General features: G+C 44.8%; 3 long non-coding RNA genes across 3 annotated transcripts; 1 reads left to right on the plus strand and 2 right to left on the minus strand.

Annotated features, from left to right (window-relative positions):
* Positions 1 to 1,111: 1,111 nt before the first annotated feature.
* Positions 1,112 to 5,516, minus strand: LOC310702841. Its single transcript, XR_014523680.1, has 3 exons — positions 5,383 to 5,516; positions 2,864 to 2,977; positions 1,112 to 1,321 (listed from the first exon to the last, which is right to left on the minus strand). It is a non-coding gene; the product is annotated as an uncharacterized lncRNA (long non-coding RNA).
* A 3,012-nt stretch (positions 5,517 to 8,528) lies between these two features.
* Positions 8,529 to 13,852, minus strand: LOC310702385. The gene is made up of 2 exons (XR_014523485.1): positions 13,574 to 13,852; positions 8,529 to 8,789 (listed from the first exon to the last, which is right to left on the minus strand). It is a non-coding gene; the product is annotated as an uncharacterized lncRNA (long non-coding RNA).
* Positions 13,853 to 18,178: 4,326 nt separating this feature from the next.
* LOC310702992 lies at positions 18,179 to 20,474 on the plus strand. The gene is made up of 2 exons (XR_014523872.1): positions 18,179 to 18,288; positions 20,208 to 20,474. It is a non-coding gene; the product is annotated as an uncharacterized lncRNA (long non-coding RNA).
* The last annotated feature ends 471 nt before the right edge of the window (positions 20,475 to 20,945 follow it).

Consider the following 20,945-nt stretch of genomic DNA (forward strand, 5'->3'; position numbering starts at 1 on the left):
TCCCTCAAGACCCTGTTGTAAATCTAAACTATCTTCCACTTCCTCCTCCCTGGGAGGGTCAAGCTGGGTAGGGCCGTCTCCACCATTCCTCTTCTGCCCAGTCCCTGACAGTCAGGGGCGCGGATTTATAAAAAATATTGGGGGGGGGCGGGAAAGCTCATGAATAATAAATAAGCTCATGAATATGCAGATAAAGTGGCGCCGCCTCCTCGTGAGCGAATATGGGAGAGCGTGCTGCGCCTATTAATCAGCTCCGAAGGAAATTGGGTGGAGCTTTTGCTCGGGAGGGAGGGCAGGAGGCATGCAGCCCGACCCTGTGCATTTTGGGCTGGGGGAGGGGCGGCGGTGGCGCTCTGCTGGAGGAGCGCCCGAGATTATTGGGGGGGCGGAGCCCCCCCAAACGAATTTTTGAGGGGGCTCGGGCCCCCTCAGGCCCCATGGAGTCGGCGCCTATGCTGACAGTTATGAATCAATGTGTATGAATGAAAGTTAAAAAGAATGAAAGACCCAGATGATGACTGAACCTGGGATCTTGATCACTAGGCAGCAATAGCCCTTCCTGATTCTTCAGTTCCTCCCCCCGCCCTCACTGGAACCTCTCTGAGTCCCTTCTCTCGTTCACAGAAATTCCCACCCCTCAAAAAAATTTCTGAGTCCTACTCAGAGTAGACCCATGGGAAGAAATAGACCTAATGCAGCCATGTCCATTAACTTCAACAGCACTAAATGCCACCCTCAATTATTTGTGGTCACCCACAAGGCAATGGCTCCTTCAAAATGAGCTTCACTTCAGTCATGCTTTCAGTCTGGGTTGAGTTCAGCCTGTCCCACCCATGTTCCCATAACCTGTGTGCATGAAAAGCACTGGCTGCAATTATCTGCTCCTGAGACTACTTGATGAGGACTTCAGTCAAGAGGGATCTTGAGCAGATAAGATGTTCTTTCATTGGAGTTGGGTCATATTTAGCAGTAGGCGCTTTTAAAAAAGAAAACAAAAAAAATACACATTCTATTTCAACTTTGTGAAATTATTTTGTGTTTATTCATCTGAGCATTCATCTGAGCATTTATTTCATTGTCTGCTTTCACACATGGGCAGATTTGCACCACTTCCACAAGCAAAGATCCCGAAGAACTGGCATAGCCATCAGACGTTCACAACCATGGAGGTGGGCTGCTCACGGGTATCCCTCAAGGGCACAGCATTGTGTATTGACGCCACAGTAACTCGGAATAGTCCGACCAGACGGGCAGGGTTTGCTGAGATCCTCTTGGCAGAACCCTCCCAGGCTATCACACGCGGGCATTGTTGGTGGTTTATCTGCATCAAAGAAACAAGAGAACTATTGTTGATGGCCCCAAAGTCAGATTCCTCACCTTCAGAAGATGCAAGAGGATCATAGAATTGTAGAGTTTGAAGGGCTCAAAATAACATCTAGTCCTACCCCAGACCCTCCAAGTGTCCCTATTTTTCAGGGATATCCCTGATTTAGAGAAACCATCCTGGTTTCTGATTTGATCCCAGAATATCCCACTTTTCCTTAGGTAAAGGGTAAAGGGACCCCTGACCATTAGGTCCAGTCGCGGACGACTCTGGGGTTGCAGTACTCATCTCGCTTTACTGGCCGAGGGAGACGGTGTACAGCTTCTGGGTTATGTGGCCAGCATGACTAAGCCGCTTCTGGTGAACCAGAGCTGTGCACTGAAACGCCGTTTACCTTTCTGCCAGAGCGGTACCTATTTATCTACAGGAGCAGGGACTGAGCAATGGGAGCTCACTCCGTCGCGGGGATTCAAACTACAAACCTTCCAATCGGCAAGCCCTAGACTCTGTGGTTTAACCCACAGCACCACCAGTGTCCCCCACTTTTCCTTGGAGAAATGTGGGAGGGTATGGAGTTATCTAGCACCAGAGCCATCTGAAGATTTTATAATATTTAATGTTTTATTATGTTATTATATATATTTTGGAAGCTGCCGAGAGTGCTGGGCAAACCCAATAAGATGTGTGGGGTATACATAGTTGAATTATCATGATGGAATGGGATGTCCCTATTTTCATTGGAGAAATGTTGGAGGGTATGCTACCCTGAAATGCAGGAATCTGTAGCAGACAGGGAAGAAGGCGTGCAGGCCTAGTCCGCTGAAAAGAATTCTGGCAGGCAATGTGCCCTTTTGGTTTCAGATAGTACATAAGTAGACCAGTTTAAAAAGCCCAGGACACCAATTTTCAAGGCCCTCTAGTGGCTATGGTGGCTCATTTACCAGAATTAATGTATTTAGCATTAGCTCTGGAAGTGTGTACAGTGGAACCTCGGGCTGCGGATGTAAACCGTGACGAAGACACGTCCACAACCCACAGCGTTCGTAACCTGCAGGGCCGCGTCTGCGCACACGCTTTATGCGATTTGGCGCTTCTGCGCATGTGTGAGCGGCGAAACCCGGAAGTAACGCTTTCCAGTACTTCTCGGTTTCCCATGGTCCCCAACCTGAAAACACGTAACCCGAAGCGTTTGTAACCTGAGGTACCAGTGTACTCGATTCTGACGAAACAAAGCCTCATGGAGAAAAATACACATTAGAAGGCTCAGTTTGGTCACTTGATGCAGAACCTAGAAGTGCAGCTTGAGAACTGAATCATACTTTGTACTACTAAGAATAGGGTTAGTATGCCCTGAGACAATTATCAGCTATTCTGATTTATAAAGTGATTGATCACTGTTTCCTTTAGCACAAGCCCTGCTTCTGCTTCCTCCAGTGAAGATCTAGAGCGTAGATCAGGAAATCAGAATGAAAAAGCAGTATTAAAAATGAACAAACATTCCCCCTTGTTAGCATAGCCAACTCACTGTGTTTCACTTACGCTTGCAGCAGTTTCCATTAAAGCCACAGTTGGCTGGAATATTTCCATAGGGACATTTCAGAGTTAGTGGCACCTGGCAATATCCTCCCTGTTCTTTGCAGCTTGTAAGTTGCCCTGTCAAAAGAGAGGGACATAAATTGTCATGATTTGAGAAGACTTCTTGTGCAAAAAAAAAAGGACAGTAATTGGTTGACAACGTTTTGTTTTGAGCATTGAAGGAGCATTTTCAAGAATGAGACCCAGGCTAATGTAGTGGTTAATAATAATAATAATAATAATAATAATAATAATAATAATAATAAATTTTATTTATATCCCGCCCTCCCCAGCCGAAGCCGGGCTCAGGGCGGCTAACAATAATAAAACAGTACAAAAGTACAGCACAAACAACACTCTAAAATCATTCATTATAAAATCACCGTATTTTTCGCTCTATAACACGCATCCAACCATAACACGCACATAGTTTTTAGAGGAGGAAAATCTGTAGGCATGCCACCCGTAGGCATTCCCTCCATAACACGCACAGATATTTCCCCTTACCTTTTAGGAGGAAAAAAGTGAGTGTTGTGGTGCAAAAAATACGGTAATTAATTCAAGCCACTGGCAACCACTGGGCCAGAGCTCCACCAAAGGCCTGGTGGAACAGCTCTGTCTTGCAGGCTCTGTGGAAAGATGTCAAGTCCCACAGGGCTCTGGTCTCTTGTGACAGAGCGTTCCACCAGATCGGAGCCACAGCCGAAAAAGCCCTGGCTCTAGTTGAGGCCAGCCTAACTTCTCTGTGGCCTGGGACTTTCAAGATGTTTTTATTTGAAGACCGTAAGTTCCTCTGTGGGGCATACCAGGAGAGGCGGTCCCGTAGGTACGAGGGTCCTAGGCCGTATAGGGCTTTAAGGTTAAAACCTGCACCTTAAACCTGATCCTGTACTCCACCGGGAGTCAGGTGGCAGAGAAAAGCCAGACAGCTCTCCCTCTCTGGCTTCTGCCTGCAGCCTGCGTATTCTTCAGCGCACATCCAACAGTGCTGGCTACTGCCCTTCTCACTATCAGCCAGGTGAGGAGGGGGAAAGGCCCACCCATTTGCCCAGGGAACACTATCACTTCTTTGGTTATACTCATTGGGTCTTTAGGTAGTGTCAGGGGTTCAGGAGCAGAGGCAAGGGCAAGGGAGGAAACAGAGAGCGAGGGGGAGGAGGCAGAAGAAAAGATGAGTGATGACGACGACCCGAGATCTCCGAGTCTTTCCAGTGAATCAGAAGATTCACAGAAAGGAGCACCAGTGGTCAGGGCAAGGGGGGAGCCTAGGGGGACACCCCAGGAAGAAAGGGCCAGAGGGGGATCAGAGGGGAGCAGTTGGAAATCGGGACCAGCGTCACCAACAGAGAGCAGGGGAGAGGAAGGGCGTCAGGTATCAAGCGCTGGCAGCTCACAACAGGAGGGAGGGCACGAGTCAGGAGTGGCCACACCTCCATCGGGGAGCGAAGAAATGGTCAGACGGAAAGTGGAAGGTTGGGCGCGCGCGCCAAGTTCAAATGCACAGGAAGGTGGCGCAGTAAGCAGCCCGGAAAGGGAGCCAGGTCCTAAAGCCCGGCGCAAGGAGACAGGAGGGTCTGGGGGGTCGGCGTCAGAAGAATCCCGGAAGGAAGAGACCCAGGGGGGCAGAGGGACCCAGAGAAGAACAGACAGGCGGAAAAGGTGGAGTAAGGCTAGGATATTAAGTTGGTGTACAAGGGGCGGAGACTCAGACGGAGCTTCGCCGGTCTAACCCATAAGACGTAGAGTTGCACGCAGCAGCTTGAGAATGGAAACTGTAACTCAATAAAGACTTTTACTAAATGATCGCTGGCTAGCGTGATCCTCTGTGAGCTAGGATCTGGAAGCAGCTCTGACAGGTAGCAACTATGGTGGTCATTCTCTCACAAAGAAGCTTGTCTGGCTAGTTCAGCAATGAAATCTTCCATTAGATTTCTACCCTTGCTGAATCCAGCAATCAGAAAGGACTTGGGCATCATGCACACTAACCCCTCCAAACTCACAAAAATATATCAGTTATCTGAAGAAGTGTGCATGCACACGAAAGCTTATACCCAGAACACACTTAGTGGGTCTCTAAGGTGCTACTGGACAATTTTTTAGTTTTTGTTTTATTTATTTTGACTGCATCAGACCAACACGGCTACTTACCTGAACAATGTAAATGACCACGATGGAACCTGGAGTGCCGCCTCAGCATGCAGTCTGGACGTTGCTGCTTTCTCAAAAGTCATTTATTCAGATTCAGTTTTATTATGAAATGCTTTCCTTCACCACCCCTATTTCGGCAGCCACACAGGATAGGAAGCTCACTTAAACCCAGTCACACTAGTTCAGAATTGTGTACATTGAGAGGCAGCAGTTCTCCAGCTTTTCTGTCAGGGGGGAAACCCAGCACTTTGCGGAAACACCTGCAATTGAACCTGAGACCTTCTGCATTTGCAGCAGATGCTACCCTCCACCCTGAGCTTGAGCTGCTCTCTTACCTGCAACAACGTGGAAGGGGATGAAGACCAGAGCAAAGCTCAGGTAAAGGAACCTCATGGCTGCAGTTTCCTCTGTGAGCTCTGCCAAAGGGAAGGCGCTCCAAGGCAGAAGGAAGTGGAGTTTGGATGGAACAAGGTGGTTCTCTTTACTTATAGTGTTGCTGTGCCAAAGAGCTGTTGAAACATACCTTTGGGGAAAGCTGCAAACAGGTATTTCCAGCAACTGTCAGCATCTGATCCCTCCAGGCCCTTGTCTCTTAACTCATCCTAGAGCATTTATTTATCTTTATATTTATTTACCTGCAGAATCACCTTTCTCATATGTTCACAATCTGTCCTGTGCTCCAGGCCATGCTGTTTTATTTCCATAACAATTAACAGATTTTCTGTAATCTCATGATCACAAGTTCACAGCACCTACGTAAATGGAAAGTGGAATGTGAGTTAAGAGCTTTGCTGCAATGCAGTTTGACGCAAATTCTTGTGCTTGGACTGTTCAGTTCAAGTTCAATTGCAATACCTTCCAAGAAAGAAACTTTTCAGTGTGCTTTTCTCCTGATCTGCACATTTTTAGATGCATTTTAATATGCTTGTTTTGGTGATGTGCAAGGTTTTATGTACAACTTCTCCATTATTCGGTTTTTAAAGAAAAACAAAATAGTGATTTTATTCCATCATCCATAAGAAGATTTCACCATCACTGAAATCTTGCCAAATCTGACCCTCAGTTCCAAGGCTCTGAATGGACAGAAATCACTAACGCTCCACAATCATTGCTTTACAAAACATCTGGGGGACACCAAGCTGTCAAAGGCTGCTCGATCAAGTCCTTATTCTCGTCATCCTTTCCTCCTAAGCCAAGAACATCCACACAGCCTAACCCTTTCTTCATAAAAGAGGTTAGTGTCATGACCAAATTGCTTCTTATCACCTGTACATTATGCAATCAAGCAGACAAACCACATTTTTCTACATCTTAATGGATGTTCCTTGTTCACTTGTCTTGGGAAGCCTTGGTCCCAGGGGCAGTGCCTAAACAAGCAATGTGATCTGTGATTAAAAACTTGTGAAAACGATAGCTGCATTACCGTGAGGCAAGGTCAGATGGCCATCTGTCAGAGATTCTTTGGGTTCTTTTTTTTCAATTTTCATTTATTTAATTATACTTTTCACTAATTTTATACATTTCACTTATTTTACAATCCTTTTGACATTTCAAAACTTGACTTCCTTCCCCTTCTTTCTGCGGTTCCTTAAATTTATTTTTAATATCTTCTGCAAATTAACCAAATTTGCTCATTTATTTCATCTTCTTTAAATATATAAAGGTAAAGGGACCCCTGACCATTAGGTCCAGTCATGACCGACTCTGGGGTTGCAGCGCTCATCTCGCTTTTTTGGCCGAGGGAGCCGGCGTTTGTCCGCAGACAGCTTCCGGGTCATGTGGCCAACATGACTAAGCCACTTCTGGCGAACCAGAGCAGCACATGGAAACGCCATTTACCTTCCCGCCGGAGCGGTACCTATTTATCTACTTGCACTTTGACATGCTTTCGAACTGCTAGGTTGGCAGGAGCAGGGACCGAGCAACCGGAGCTCACCCCGACGCAGGGATTCAAACCGCCGACCTTCTGATCGGCAAGTCCTAGGCTCTGTGGTTTAACCCACAGCGTCACCCGCATTCCTTTTTAAATATATACTCAGTGCTTTTTTCTGGGGGTATGCAGGCGTATGCATACACCTAAACATTTTGTGAATCTAAGTTTGGCCTCATTGAGGGGCAGTATTTCAATATGAGTAGGAAAATGAGAGTAGCCTTAGACATTTTTAAAGAAAAAAGCACTCCTTATACTCTTATAAAACTGCAGATTATTACAGTAATCCTGCCAATGCTTTTATCTGTTTATAATTTATCTGTAAATATTCAGTAAATCATTGCCATTCTTTCATATAAAATGTTATCTTGATTTCTTATTCTTCCGGGATTCTTTAGTTGTGTTTCCTACTTTGCAGGGGGTTGGACTAGATGACCATTGGGGTCCCTTCCAACTCTATAATTATATGATTCTAAAGTGAGTTGTCCATCTTAGGCAGCAGGCACCGGATACCATGACAGGCAATTGCAGAGGAGAAAGGAAGTCTTGACCATTTTCTGAGCAAATCTCAGTGAAATAACCAAGACCTTCCATTCATTGCAATGAGGTTTTTGCAGGATTTCCCAAGGAATTGTGTCTTGTGGCAGCTTACCTACCTCACGAGAATTTAGTTCTCATCTCCATCATGGGCTTCCTAAGTGGTCTGGGTTACATCTCAGAACAATTCTGCCCGGACACTGAGGTCCAGTGCCGAGGGCCTTCTGGCGGTTTCCTCGCTGCGAGAAGCGAAGTTACAGGGACCAGGCAGAGGGCCTTCTCGGTAGTGGCGCCTGCCCTGTGGAACACCCTCCCACCAGATGTCAAAGAGAAAAACAACTATCCAACTTTTAGAAGACATTTGAAGGCAGCCCTGTTTAGGGAAGCTTTTAATGTTTAATAGACTATTGTATTTTAATATTCTGTTGGAAGCTGCCCAGAGTGGCTGGGGAAACCTAGCCAGATGGGTGGGGTATAAATAATAAATTGCCGTAGTAGTAGTAGTAGTAGTAGTAGTAGTAGTAGCATCTTGTTTTCTCCTGCTCTGCAGGGTAGGACTTGAACTAATGGCTTCAAGTTACAAGAAAGGAGATCCCAGCTAAACATCAGAAATAACTTTATGGCAGTAAGAGCTGTTCGACAGTGGAATGATCTCCCTCGGAAGGTTGTGGACTCTCCTCCCTTAAAGGTTTTGAAGCAGTGGTTGGATGGCCACCTGTCATGGGTGCTTTAGCTGAGATTCCTGCATTGCAGGGGTTGGACTAGATGGCCCTTGGGTCCCTTCCCGTTCTAATATTCTATGATTCTATCAACTCCTGTCATAAGAAAGGTCTTTCTCATGTTTAACGGGAATCTCCTCCCTTGTCATTTGAACCCGTCGTTTCGGGTCCCACCCTCTTAACCAGCAGAAAGCATTATGCGCAACCACTATGACAGCCCCACTGGGTCACAGCAAATCTGATAAAAGCATGCAATGTGCCCACGAACAGGAAGGAAACCCCAGCCTGGTTGCAGTGACCTTGAACCAATGGTTTATTTATTGAACAGAGTGCGACGACGGATTCTTTTTCTGAATGATGGTAGTGGGAAAGGACAACAGGTTTTTGGCTCCTCGCTCACTTCTTCATTGGACTGGAGTACAGCAAGAAAACATTGTTGGGTTAGGACAGGTGTTGTTAATGAATTGAAGGCCTGAGGGGCACGGGAACTGAATATCCAGGCAGTATCCCCGACCGCCATTGCAGGGCCTTAGTCTCCCTTCCATATGTGCATGACCTACATGGAAAGAGAAGAAAGCCTTTAGGGTCCCGTGATGGTAATAAAAATGTGCACATTTCTAGGTTGGTTTGCACTTGAAAACTACATTTGATAGATTTACCAAGACAAACAAACAAACAAAACAGCAGCACATACCCCAATAAATTAATAAATTAATTTTAGAAAGGAGCTGGCCTCTCCTCATTCTCTCCCACTGTCCAGACCTCAGACCTCAGATTCAAATGCACATATTATTATTATTATTATATATATATGAATGGTTATTGGAAGAAAAACAATGGGTATATTTGTGAGGCAAGAGTAGTTTAGATAAAAGAGAACGTAGTTACTAGGGGGCAAGTGAAGGGTGTTGAATGCTTTATTTAAATATTAAGGTTCATTATTGTTTCACAAGATGTGTATCTCTTTAAAGGCCAGAGTAAATATCATGACCTAGTTTTACCGCTGTGACGCAGTATAGCAGGTGCTGTTAAGTTGCGTTAATTAAGTTGTGTCAGCGATTGGGTATGGTGTATAAAGAGCAGTGTGTACGTCTCTCAGTACCCTGGTGAATGGGTCATACTTACAGATTTAATGTAAGAGGAGTTTTTGTTTTTGTAATTCAAGCCAAGCAAAATAAATTTTTGCATTCCTTCATTGTTTCCCCAGCACGCTTTCTACAGCGCAATTAATCTGCTAAATATGCAACAAAGGGGTGTGCTCAGCAAAAGTGAGCAGCTACCAATTGGCTCTAGAAAGCAATCTTCAATATCTTGGAGGGTTGACCATGGGTCAATGTGGTCCCCAGCTCAAAAAAGACCAATTACCCCTTGCCCAACAGTCTTCAGGTCAAGGTCAGCCTGTGGTGGCAACTTAGTAGGATTCTTCCTTTTTCTTTTCTTTTTTAGGATACTGGTCCCAGCAGGGATTACCTTCCCCTGTAGATCCATCACAATTACAACCACTCAGTTTTTAAATGCATGTTCTCACAGGTCCTGTCTTTTCAGTTCCCAGCCTGAGCTGCCCACTTACCTGCAGCAACACTGAAGGCAAGAACAACCACAGCAAAGCTGAGATAAAGGAGCCTCATGGCTAGGGGTTCCTCTGAGATCTCTCTGACTGCTGGGGGAAGACGTTCAAAGGCAGAGGGAAGTTGACTCTGAGTGAACCTAGGAGGTTCCCTCTACTTATAGAGTTGCAATGCCCATGCAATGTTGAAATAAACCTATACGTTTCTGCACCCGAGTGGGAAACATTGCAAACGGGTATTTCTTGCAGCTATCCCTTTCAGCAACTGAACTCTCTCCCTCTCTCTCCAGACACTGCACACAATTTATTTAGCTGGGCATCCCTCCTGAGGTTTCCATATGCCTTTATCCTGTAATTGCTGCTTGTTCTGTGTTTCAGGTGCTGGTTTCCTTTATATTTCATGAGTTGCAGCCAATTAGGTTTTACTCCAAACTGACTCATTAAATTGAATGAACCTAAGCTAATGGGTGGATGTGGGTTCTTCACTTCTATTCTCTGGATAGCTACAATGCCAGTATAGGGTGTTCCTAATGTTCATACAGGGACATGGGTGGCGCTGTGATCTAGACCACAGAGCCTTGGGCTTGCTGATCAGAAGGTTGGCTGTTCAAATCCTCGTAACAGGGTGAGCTCCCATTCCTCAGTCCCTGCTCCTGCCAACCTAGCAGTTCAAAAGCACGTCGAAGTGCAAGTAGATAAATAGGTACCACTCTGGCAGGAAAGTAAACGGCATTTCCGTGCGCTGCTCTGGTTCACCAGAAGCGGCTTAGTCATGCTGGCCACATGACCCATTAGCTGTATGCCTGCTCCCTCGGCCAATAAAGTGAGATGAGCGCCACAACCCCAGAGTCATCCGCAACTGGACCTAACGGTCAGGGGTCCCTTTACCTTTAAGCTAATGGGTATTGGTATTCTAAATGGGTCTGCTTGATGTGAGACTAATGATGGATAGCAAAGTAGACAACCTGGAACCAGGATGGCAAAAGAAAGGTCTCACCATTTCTGGATATTGGAAAGGTTTGGAGAAGGGCAACCAGATGATCAAGAAGATAAGAATGATTAAGAACACAAGAAGAGTCTGCTGGATCAGGCCAATGGCCCATCTGGTCTAGCATCCTGTTCTCACAGTGGCCAACCAGATCCCTGTGGGAAACCAGCAAGCAAGATACAAACACAAGTGCACTCTTCCCTCCTGTGGTATCCAGCAACTGGTATTTAGAAGAACTGCTGACTCCCAAATGGGGCAGTAGAGCATACTCATAATAGCTTGTAGCCAACAATAGCTTGGGAGAAAAGCAATGACAAACCTAGACAGCATCTTAAAAAGCAGAGACATCACCTTGCCAACAAAGGTCCGTATAGTAAAAGCTATGGTTTTCCCAGTAGTGATGTATGGAAGTGAGAGCTGGACCATAAAGAAGGCTGATCGCCGAAGAATTGATGCTTTTGAATTCTGGTGCTGGAGGAGACTCTTGAGAGTCCCATAGACTGCAAGAAAATCAAACCTCTCCATTCTGAAGGAAATCAGCCCTGAGTGCTCACTGGAAGGACAGATCCTGAAGCTGAGGCTCCAATACTTTGGCCACCTCATGAGAACAGAAGACTCCCTGGAAAAGACCCTGATGTTGGGAAAGATGGAGGGCACAGGGAGAAGGGGACGACAGAGGACGAGATGTTTGGATGGTGTTCTCGAAGCTACCAGCATGAGTTTGACCAAACTGTGGGAGGCAGTGGAAGACAGGAGTGCCTGGCATGCTCTGGTCCATGGGGTCACGAAGAGTCGGACACGACTAAGTGACTAAACAACAACAATAGCTGTCTCTTCCATGAGTTGGTCTAATCCTCTTTTAAAGCCATCCAGGTTGATGGCTGTCTCTGCCTCCTGCGGAAGTGAATTCCATAGTTTAACTATGCGCTGCGTAAATAAGTAATTTATTTCATCAGTCCTGAATCTTCCAGCATTCAGCTTCATTGGTAGGCCATGAGTTCTTGCATCATGAGAGAGCAAAGGAGACAACTCCTAGGGGCCAAGGGGTCTTTGCCCCCCCCATAAAATATTTGAGGGCTCCTTCACATTGATAGGCATTGCCATTATAATGATGATGATGATGATGATGATGATGATGATTTTATTATTTATACCCCGCCCATCGGGCTGAGTTTCCTCAGCCCCTCTGGGCGGCTCCCAATCGAGTGTTAAAAACAATACAGCATTAAATATTAAAAACTTCCCTAAACAGGGCTGCCTTCACATGTCTTTTAAAGATAAGATAGCTGCTTATTTCCTTCACATCTGAAGGGAGGGCATTCCACAGGGCAGGCGCCACTACTGAGAAGGCCCTCTGCCTGGTTCCCTGTAACCTCACTTCTTGCAATGAGGGAACCACCAGAAGACCCTCAGAGCTGGACCTCAGTGTCCAGGCTGAATGATGGGGGTGGAGATGCTCCTTCAGGTATACTTTCAAATGGTGTGCATGCATCATGTCCTGTGATTGATTGTGTGGAGTGGGGCATATTTTATACTTTCTCTATGTCATTCATCCCCTTTATGGATCACTGCCTTGCCGTGGCGAAGGGGCTTGAATAACTCAGAGAAGCTGGGCCAAAAGGTGTTAAAGAAGGATAGAACGTTTTTTATGTATGCTACCACAGCAGCAAGAATTATTATCGCCAAATATTGGAAGACTCAAGATTTGCCCACACTGGAAGAGTGGCAAACGCAATTGATTGACTACATGGAGTTGGCCGAGATGACCGCCAGAATCCGAGATCTGGGAGAAGAAGCAATGGAGGAGGATTGGAAAAAATTTAAGGACTATTTGCAAAAATTTTATAAGTTATATGAACTATAAAATGACGCATGACTTGAAATGTTAGCCCCAGCAATGAGAGTGCAATATATATGAAATTGGATAATATTATTGAAAGAATCAAAGTTTAAATGGTGAAAAATGATAATATGTTTTGTTTTCAGAGTAAATGGATAATAAGGGATTTAAACTTAAATTGCAATTGAAAGTACAAAAGAAACACATGAAACAAGGTTATAATTTGCTGATAAATTTATTGTTAAGAATGCATTGTGCGGGAGATGTGGGGAAGTTCGATAGAAAATTGAAATAAGTTGTTGAAAGGTTATGATTCTTTTTATCTTCTTTTCTTGTCTTTTCTTTTTCTTTTTTTTCTTCTGTCTGTGATTGAAAAAAATGCAATAAAAATTACTTTTAAAAAAAATAACTCAGAGAAGCTATGAGCTATGCCCTGCAGGGCCACCCAAGATGGACAGGTCATAGTGGAGAGCTTTGACCAAACGTGATCCACCTGGAGCAGGAACCGGCAAGCCACTCCAGTATCCCTGCCAAGAAAACTCCATGGCCAAAGACAACAGGCATATAAAAGTTATGACGCTGGAAGATGAGCCCCTCAGGTCAGAAGGCGTCCAACATGCTACTGAGGAAGAGCGGAGGACAAGTACAAGTAGATTCAGAGCTGATGAAGTGGCTGGGCCAAGGCCGAAAGGACACTCAGTTGCGGATATGCCTGGAAGTGAAAGGAAAGTCCAATGCTGTAAAGAAAAATGTTTCATAGGAATCTGGATTGTAAGAAGCTACCAGCATGAGTTTGAACAAACTGCGGGAGGCAGTGGAAGACAGGAGTGCCTGGAGTGCTCTGGTCCATGGGGTCACGAAGAGTTGGACACGACTAAATGACTAAACAACAACAACATGTCATTCATCATTTTATAAACTTCTATCACCTCGCCTCTTACTCACCTTTTCTCTAAATAAAAAGGTCCGAAATGCTGCAGCTTTTCTTCATAGGGGAGTTGCTCCATCACGTTGGTAATTTTGATGAGCTTCTCTGAACTGTTTCCAACCCTGCAACATCCTTTTTGAGGTGAACTAACCAGAACAGTACACAGCATTCCAAATGTGGTCCTTTGGCACTGAAGAAAGAGTGATCTAGTGCCTGACAGTTTCCCTTGTGGTCTAACTGTTGTTAATAAAAAGAAGTTGCTTTAGAGCTTTTGGCAATGGGCAGCTGGTGTCACAAGGCACATGACAGAACATGTCATAATAGTCCCTTGGTGGCGTCATCCTTAACTGAAGCCTCTTCCTCTTGCTCTGTGTTGCAAACTAACCTCTTTTTCTTGTTTTCTTCTTCATCTCATTCATCTCCATTTCTGGACCCTAGAAGTCAACATCCTGGCAACAAATCAAACATCAAGATCAGGTTCAGCTCAGGAACTGTGTCAGGCAGTAAGCTAGATGGTTACACCAGCAAAATCCTTCATGCACAATCAGTCAACCTTACCTGCAGATATCTTTAGACTACAATGTCCATCACCTCTGCCAATGTGGCCAATGATGGGGCGTGATGGGATTTGTAGTCCAGCGAAATCTGGAGGGCACTGTGTTTGCTGCCTGTGCCCCTCGAAACTGCACTCCCTTTCACACTTGATGCTTTGTATAATTTATTTCATATATCAAATGAAAGGGGAAAAGAGGAGGGAGAAAGACAGAGAAAGAAAAAGTGAAAGAGAGGAACATTACCTTCCCACCCCCCCATCAGCTCACATACATCAACCATTGATACATCCATCTTAATTTAAACATATATGTTGATATATGGCCTTGAAATGTCCAAATTGGTATTTACACGAAGCTGACATTTATAGCACACTGGATCTCTCATAAGAAAAGGCTGTTGGATCAAGGCCCAAGCTGATGGCCATTACTACTTCTTGTAGGAGCAAATTCCACCATTTAATTCTGTGTTGTGAGAAGCACAGTGGTACCTCTGGTTACAGATCTAATTCGTTCCGGGGTGCCATGTGCACCCCCAAAAAATCCGTAACTAGAGGTGCCACTTCTGTGCACATGCGCGGCGTGATAGAGCACTTCTGCGCATATGCGAGCTGCGAAACCCAGAAGTATACACTTACACACCTCTATCATTTCCCCCTTTGCAGTGGTGTAGCGTGGGTTGCAAGTGCCCGGGGCCATAGAGAACAGAGAGAAACTGGGTGGCTGGGACAGAGAGAAACAGACAGAGTGCACATGCACATTCAACTGCCTAATGGCGTCCACATCACCCAGGACATAGACATAAGAAAAGAAGAGTTGTTCCGTTGTCTGGAGAGGTCACTTCCTGGTTCACATGGAGAAATCCATTTTCAACCAAGTCCAGTGACGGAAGTGCACAGTTGCATTGAGGCAGCACTGAGTGTTGAAATTTCGCACCCCTCACAATTTTGCACCAAGGGCAATTGTCCCTGAGCTCCCCATGCTACACCACTGCCCCCTTGGCACTGATTCCCCCCCCCCCCCATACCCAATGCTGCAAGTTTTCTTCACAGGGAATTGCAGCAGCACCTTGCTCATGTTGGTCCTTTCGTGAATCTTGTCCAGCTCTACTATGAATCAGAGAGATGCAACTGAATAAAAACAGGCCCTCTGTCTCATCCAGCCAGATCTTGGCAATCCAACTTTTCTCGATAGCCTCGTTCCAGATAAACTCTTTAATGATTAATCACGCAGTGAAATGAAAAGCAAATGAAATTGATTTTCTTAATGATGCACCCCTTTAGCCAAAATTTGAAAATACAGTGGTACCTCAGGTTACACATGCTTCAGGTTAAGGATGCTTCAGGTTACAGACTCCACTAACCCAGAAATAGTACTGAAGGAATGGGTTTCTGTGCAGGGACCCAAAATCCACTTTTTTTCCTTTTCCAAGGGAGCATTTCTAAAATGCTTTAACTTGAGCTCTTGAGCCAAAACCCAGCTGTATAAGCAAGTGCTCAAAGCTCTCTCCCTTATCAGTCCATGAAGGCCGGTAATGACAAATGGCCTTGTCTATTCCAAAGTGGAGCAGGGATGACACTCTGGGCCTTATCTTACACCCTGACCACAAAGACCACAAAAATGCACAGACCTAGTCCAGGAACAGCGCCAGAGTGTGTTCTTGGAGTTGCTGACCTCTTGCTCCAAGATAAGAGTGTAAGAACAGGAATGCCCTTTTATGGTCAGAAGTACAGGAAGGAAAACCCTTTTATGGTTAAGAGTAACCAGAGCAGGAACATCTGTGATGTCAACTTGCGTGTACAAGCTGGTGCTTGGATTCCTGGGGAAGGGGGAGAGGGTGCCTGTAGGATATATATACTGCATGAAATCTCTCATTTCTTTGAACTTGCTGTGGACTGACCACACAAGTGCCTTTCTGCTGTTCTGGAGAGCAGGAATAAAGAACTCTTTCTCTGAACCAACCCTCGGTGTCATTTGACTTCCTTCCTCCTGTCCGGGAGCAACACAGAGCTCACCAACCGTTAAAGTCTAATAAGGCTACAGTACCTCAGGTGAAGAACTTTACTTCAGGATGAGAACAGAAATTGTGCGGTGGCGGCGGGAGGCCCCATTAACTAAAGTGGTACCTCAGGTTAAGAACAGTTTCAGGTTAAGAACGGACCTCCAGAACCAATTAAGTTCTTAACCCAAGGTGCCACTGTATATAATATCTTCAGAAGGTTTCATGGCATTCCTGTGTAGAGTTTTCACAGTTCAGTTATATTTGCTTTGTGAAACATCACCATTATTACACCATAGTAGCAGGAGACATCAGTATATTCCAATGAGGAATACCGCTTCAAGTTACAAGAAGGGGGTTTCCAACTAAACATCAGGAAGAACTTTCTGATAGTAAGAGCTGTTCGACAATGCAGCAGTCTCCCTTGGCAGGTGCTGGACTCTCCTCCCTTGGCAGTTTTTAAGCAGAGTTTGGATGGTTATCTGTCAGGGATGCTTTAGCTGAGATTCCAGCATTGCAGAAGGTTGAACTTGATGACTCTCACGTTCCCTTCCAACTGCACAAATTCTATGATTCTATGAACAGGCCAACTGCAAGTGATTGCGTCCAGCTGCATTCTGATGAAGCTGCTAACTGACTTTTCACTTCCTTTCTGTCCAGCCATCGTGAAATTGACAGCAGCATTTGCAAAAGGAGGGAAATGCTCGACCAGCCCTGGCCCCAGCCTGGTGGAACGCTCTGTCCCAAGAGACTAGGGCCCTGCGGGATTTGACATCTTTCCGCAGGGCCTGCAAGACGGAGCTGTTCCACCAGGCCTTCAGTCCAGGCCCAGTCTGACCCCCTTCTTTCTATAGGACCCTGTATGTAAGTGGCCTCCTTGGCTCTTTCCATTGGCCCATATGGGACCAGCACAGGTGGCCGGGCCTGGTGAACTTTTAATTTCTTACCCCTATGGTTATGATTCATGGGTTACCACTTAATTTTATTTTGATTTTAAATGAGATTCAAATTGTATTTTAAACTAATCGTTTGATTTTGTGTTTTTAATGTGTTATATATTTGGTGTTAGCTGCCCTGAGCCCGGTCTCGGCCAGGGAGGGCTGGGTATAACTAAAATTTGTTGTTGTTGTTGTTGTTGTTTAGTCAGTCATGTCCGACTCTTCATGACCCCATGGACCAGAGCACGCCAGGCACTCCTGTCTTCCACTGCCTCCCGTAGTTTGGTCAAACTCATGTTAGTATATTCGAGAACACTGTCCAACCATCTCGTCCTCTGTCGTCCCCTTCTCCTTGTGCCCTCAATCTTTCCCAACACTTTCCTAAGAATTGTCTGTGGGGAAAAACTTTTCTGTGTTGTGTTCCATGCGCTGCTGCTTATTTGCACATTAATTAACAGATGATGATGATAATGATAATGATGATGATTTCTGTTAATCAATGTGCAAATAAGCAGCAACGCCTGGAACACAACACAGAAAAGTTTTTCCCCACAGACAATTCTTAGGAAAGTGTCCAGATAAATTAACCATAAAGGTAAAGGAACCCCTGACCATTAGGTCCAGTCATGACTGACTCTGGGGTTGCAGCGCTCATCTCGCTTTATTGGCAGAGGGAGCCAGTGTACAGTTTCTGGGTCATGTGGCCAGCATGACTAAGCCGCTTCTGGCGAACCAGAGCAGTGCACGGAAACGCCGTTTACCTTCCCGCCAGAATGGTACCTATTTATCTACTTGCACTTTGACGTGCTTTCAAACTGCTAGGTTGGCAGGAGCTGGGACCGAGCAATGGGAGCTCACCCTGTTGTGGGGATTCGAACCGCCAACCTTCTGATCGGCAAGTCCTAGGCTCTGTGGTTTAACCCACAGCGCCACCCATGTCCCAAAATTAAATATACTTAGGAGAAAATAGATGTGAGGGAGATATTCGTTGTTCCGATGTTGAAAGGCAAAGTTGCAAGGAATACCTGCTCGCAATATTCCAATGCAGAAACATATAGTTTTCTTTCAACATTGTGTGGGCACTGTGACTCTATAAATAGAGGGAACCTCCTAGCTGCATGCAAAGTTGCCTTCCCTGTGCCTTAGAGTCTCTTTCCTCTGGCCATCAGAGAAAACTCCAGCCATGATGTTTCCTTACCTCAGTCTAGCTGTACAGGTTGTTCTTGTCTTCAGTACTATTGCAGGTAAGAGAGCAGTTCTGATTATTCTTATGCTTAAGGTAAGTTTCCTATGCTTATGACAATATTTTGTGCTCTAGTTCATCATGCTGCTTTAAATGTGCATTTCGTATTTTACTTCCTTCAATAATGTTGACTTTTGAAATGTTTAAGTTTTTTTGTTAACTTTGCTGCATTGCATGTGCATTCTACAGTGGGCCTCTTTTGCAATGTTTTGTTTTGAAATCTTTAAGTTAATATTTTAGTTTAAATTATATTGCTTTGAATGTATACTATATATTTGATTTTTTTTCTGGATTGCTTTATTTGACCCTTGGGGTCCCTCCCAGCTATACAGTTCTATGCATCTCTGATACTGTTTGATGTTTTAATGTAGTCATAAACAATAAACAAACCATCAAAAAGTACAGAACCAAATTGAACAATTTCCATATAAATAATTTGATCTAAAATAAAAATATAAAAATAATAATAACAGCAAAAACCACCCCCAACAACCCTCTCCAGACAATACCTCAGCAACCTTAGCTTTTGTAGCTGGAGTCAGTCCAGGTCCTGCCCTCCCAGGCCAGGTGGAAAAGGTCTGTAAGGCAGAGGACAGGTCTTCCTGGAATCTCTGCCAATATGGTCTCTGGCCTTTTCAGCAGCCTCAGCTTTTGTAGCTGGAGTCAGTCAGGTACTGCTAGGATTGCCATATTTTGAAGAGCAAAAAAAGAGGACACATTTGCCAACTTATGCTTTTAACTATGGATCGCTATACGACTCTACCCACAAAAAAGAGGATGTGTCCTGGAAAAAGAGGACATATGGCAACCCTGCAAGCTAATGACTGCCAATCCACAGAAAGATTTCAGTCACGAGCAGATGTCGCTTCTGAACTCTTCCATCCAATTGTGGTGTTAACACAATACCTTGTAAGAGTGAGAGATATTCAATGAGTCGCCTACACGCACAAGTGTGAATGTTTGCTCATGATTTAAAACCCTGAGTGCCTGATATCAGGTATGGATCTTCATCTGAGGATACAGAGACAGGGCTTGGTTTGTGCTGAAGGGGAAAGCGATGTATCGCTTTATGAATCACACTAGTGGATAAATACATTCCAGGCACATTGATGCTGTTTTTAATATAATGGACTTTTAATGTCCTGGGTCTTCATTTAGTTATTTCTATAAAAAAAATCCTTCCAGTAGCACCTTAGAGACCAACTAAGTTTGTTATTGGTATGAGCTTTCATGTACATGCACACTGTATCTGAAGAAGTGTGCATGCACACGAAAGCTCATACCAATAACAAACTTAGTTGGTCTCTAAGGTACAATAACAAACTTAGTTGGTCTCTAAGGTACAATAACAAACTTAGTTGGTCTCTAAGGTGCTACTCTGCCAACCTAGCAGTTCGAAAGCACGTCAAGGTGCAAGTAGATAAATAGGTACCGCTCTGGCAGGAAGGTAAACGGCGTTTCCATGCTCTGCTCTGGTTCGCCAGAAGTGGCTTAGTCATGCTGGCCACATGACCCGGAAGCTGTACGCTGGCTCCCTCAGCCAGTAAAGCGAGATGAGTGCTGCAACCCCAGAGTCGTCCACGACTGGACCTAACAGTCAGGGGTCCCTTTACCTTTACCTTAAGGTGCTACTGGAAGGATTTTTTAAATTTTGTTTCGACAATGGCAGACCAACACAGCTACCTACCTGTAACTAGTTATTTCTATGTTTATTGTTTATTTCATAATATTTATTCACCACTTGAAGTGGGGGAGAACCTCCAAGTGGTTTACCAGAATAAAAGAATAAAATTATCTGGAAAAAGGTAAAAGCAACTCTTTAAAATATTCAAAAGAGAAAATCAGCAGCCCTGTTTTGTATATTTTTGTGATGATAACCAAATCCTAAAGGCCTCTCCATCACCAGCTCTTTGTACACAGCGCACAGACAGGGGGAAGTAGTGAAGAATTTGGCGCAAGTCGTTATCTGCAACGAAGGCCGGGGATACTGCCTTGATGTTCAGTCCCGGTGTCCCTCGGGCCTTGTGTTCAACAACAACAACTGTCCAAACAAAACGATGAACAAGTGTTGCACTCCGTTTGAAGGAAGAGGCGTGTGAGGAGCCCAGATCAGCTGCAAGAACCTTCTTCAGTTGTCAAGAAGAAGAATCCCTTCCAATGAATCAATAAATGTTATTCAATATGCAAGCAGTCCAGTTCTCTCTTTGGTGCTATTAGATAGTTCTCATCCCCACTTCATCCTCACAACAACCCTGTGAGGTAAGTTAGGCTGAGAGTGAGCTTCATGGCCAAGTGAAAATTTGAACCCTGCTCTTGCAGAACCCAGTTGAACACTCTAGTCCCCCCCCCTTTTTTTGAGTTTTCACAGAATTTATTTGACCGGAATGCAACACAACAGTACAATCTCCATATATTTTCTGCCAGGATAATTTAATTTCTGTTAAAATCCACTGCTGGCTCACTTCTTGCCAGCACCAACATTTGCTTTAGCTGTTCCTCTGACTTTCTTCTTCCTGTTCTTATTACGTTCTTTACCCTGTTTCCTTGAAGTCTTTTTCTTTTCATACAAACCATGCCTGGCTAGTTTGTGCTTTGGTTCATTTTTCTTTGCATAGTCGAGGGAATCGTAGATCATGCCAAAGCTTGTTGTCTTCCCAC

This window comes from Podarcis liolepis, assembly GCF_965112155.1.
Source record: "Podarcis liolepis genome assembly, chromosome: 3".
Classification (NCBI taxonomy): Eukaryota; Metazoa; Chordata; class Lepidosauria; order Squamata; family Lacertidae; genus Podarcis; species Podarcis liolepis.